Genomic DNA, 2,892 nt, shown 5'->3' with positions numbered 1-2,892 from the left:
AAAAAAAAAAAAAGATTAATTTTATTAGTGATTTTTCATGGTGGAATTTTGTGCCTAACTACATTCATATATATAAATAAAGAATATTCAGTCTGTCTTCACATAGACTCTTTTCATCACTTCTCTAATAGGTAATCTTGGTTCATTTTTTGCTTTCTCATCTCTTGTGTACCTTGTAGATAGGTTTTCCTGTGTTGTCGTTCATGTAAGGGACCTAGACACCTTTTCATTATCTTTTAGCCTCTGTCTCCTGCTGTTTTCCAAATCCTAGGGATATGTTGAGAGTACACACATCAACTGGAGAAAAGTTGAATACTACTGTTTTCTAACCTAAACCCAAAAGTGCCAAATACTTCAGAAGAGTTGGTTTGCCCTAAAAGGTCCCAGAATTCCAAGGAAGTGCCACCTGTCTGGCCTATGTGAGAGGTCAACATGGACCCAAAACATTTTGATCTCAACCTTTTGTACTATTACCCTTACTACCCTGCTTTTGTTCTTCTGGCTTTTCTTGTCCTTTGTGAGAGTGACGACACCCAAGAGCCTGAGAGCCTCTGCCAGCCACATCCGCGAGTGGCAGCACATGGAAGTAGGTGTTTCCACATAAACACCTTTCCAGTCTCCCTGGTAAATAAGGACACTTGTGGCCCTATACACAAGAGAGAAGTAAGTCAGGACTTTTTCCTTTAAGATGCATGTTGTAGGCTCAGCACCTGTGGCTCAAGTGGCTAAGGCGCCAGGCACATACACCTAAGGTGGCGGGTTCGAATCCAACCCAGGCCTGCTGAAACAGCAATGACAGCTGCAACCAAAAAATAACCGGGCATTGTGGTGGGTGCCTGTGGTCCCAGCTACTAGGGAGGCTGAGGCAGGAGACTCACTTGAGCTCAGGAGTTGGAGGTTGCTGTGAGCTGTGATGCCACAGCACTCTACCCAGGGGGCCAGCTTGAGGCTCCTGTCTCAAAAAAAAAAAAAAAAAGATGCATGTTGTAGCCCTTATTCTCAAACTTTGGGAAAAATAATAAACTGTAAAGACAATTCTATTGTTTCTTTTTTATAATTTAAAGTTTTACTTTTAATTGACAAATAATAATGTATCTATTTATGGGATACAAGGTAATGTTTTGATATACCTATACAGTGAGAAATGCCTGCTGTTTCTTATAATTTTCAGTGAGGTTCTGTAACTTTGGCAAGAAATAATAAACTGTAGAGACAATTCTGTTGTTTCTTTTTTTAATTTAAAGTTTTACTTTTAATCTACAAATAATAATTTTATATATTTATGGAGTATAATGTAGTGTTTTGATATATGTATATCATGTATGTATATGTACATTCTTATAATGGTCAGTGAAGTTCAGCACTAATCTGTTAGTATTTTTCTGGTCTGCAAATTGCCAGAAGCCAAAGTGAGTACCACATATGTCAACACAATAAAACATTAGATAATGAAGTGAGTACATGACAACACCACCATTTTGACATCCTTTATGCCAAAGCAGCATTCATAGAGGGTGAATAGAGGAAGCCTAGATGTGTACCCAGGACCTCAGTTACAGTAGAGAGTGGTCAGTAGTACAAAAATTACACATAAACTTGTATCTAAAATATCATCAAATATTCTGGAAAAATTTATTTTTTTTCTTTTGAGACAGTTTCATTCTATTGCCCAGGCTAAAGTGCCTTGGCCTCAGTCTAACTCACAGCAACCTCAAACTCCTGGGCTCAAGAAATCTTCTTGTCTCAGCCTCCTAAGTAGTTGGGACTACAGGTGTCCACCACAAAGTCTGGCTAATTTTTCTATTTTTAGTAAAGACAGGGTCTCACTCTCACTCAGGCTGATCTTGAGCTCCTGAGCTCAAGTGATCTACCCACCTCAGCCTCCTAGGATGCTAGAATGACAGGCATGAGCTACCTTGCCCCACCAAGAATTTAGTTCTTATTGTGAATTTTGTCACTTATCATTTAAAACTATTACACATGAAACTGAGTAAACAATTCATCTCCTTTTTAAATTTACAACGAGGCTTGGCATGGAAAAATAAGCTGGCTATTGGCAATAGAAACTGTATTCCTAGAAAAGGAGTGTGGGCCTACTTAAAGTTTGTTTCACCAATATGACCCAGCATGTCATTTAGGGCAAAGATGGTTTCCTGTTCTTCTTTCAATTCTCCAGTGCTTCTTTCCTTCTTAATTTATATGGCAGATATATAGAGAGTCCATGAACTATCAGTTGAATTGAAATATCTGGTTCTGTTACTTAAACAAAACACTGTAATAGTTCAAAGTTTTGTGCCATGGATGATGGCTCATGCCTATAATTCCAGCACTTTGGAAGGCCGAAGCAGCAGGATCACTGGAGGCCAGGAATGTGAGATCAACTTGGGCACCAAAACAAGCCAGGTGTCTTGACACAAGTCTGTAGTCCCAGCTACACAAGGAGGCTGAAGCAGGAGGACAACTTGAGCCTGAGAGTTGAAGTTTACAGTGAGCCATTATCATGTCACTGTAGTTCAGCCTGGACAATAGAATGAGACTCTGTCTAAAAAAAAAAAGTCTCCATGTGTCTTTGGGACCTGTTGACTATGGCAGTCTCCCTTCCTAGCCATGGAAGAGCATATTCTTATTTATCCGCAAAGCTGTCACCATTTAATTAGTATCAGATTCTGACTTGCACAAGTAACATTCTTCACTATTAAAAATCTGAAGAGTGGGGCAGTGCCTGTGGCTCAAGGAGTAGGGTGCCAGCCCCATATGCTGGAGGTGGTGGGTTCAAACCCAGCCCCAGCCAAAAACTGCAAAAAAAAAAACAAAAAAACAAAAAAAACTGAAGAGTGTACCCTGAACCCCGTAAATGCATCAATGTACAAAGTTATGATTTTTTTTTTTTTT

General features: G+C 39.5%; 1 non-coding gene across 1 annotated transcript; it reads left to right on the top strand.

The window, feature by feature from the left end:
• The first annotated feature begins 2,557 nt into the window (after window positions 1-2,557).
• Window positions 2,558-2,688, top strand: LOC111724638. The gene has a single exon (XR_002772904.1). It is a non-coding gene; the product is annotated as a small nucleolar RNA SNORA24 (small nucleolar RNA).
• The last annotated feature ends 204 nt before the right edge of the window (window positions 2,689-2,892 follow it).

The sequence above is a fragment of the Otolemur garnettii genome, unplaced genomic scaffold, assembly GCF_000181295.1.
Source record: "Otolemur garnettii isolate 467f Iridium unplaced genomic scaffold, OtoGar3 scaffold00001, whole genome shotgun sequence".
NCBI classification, from domain to species: domain Eukaryota; kingdom Metazoa; phylum Chordata; class Mammalia; order Primates; family Galagidae; genus Otolemur; species Otolemur garnettii.
The sequence above is the reverse complement of the archived record's forward strand: the minus strand, read 5'-3'. Positions and strand labels throughout refer to the sequence as shown.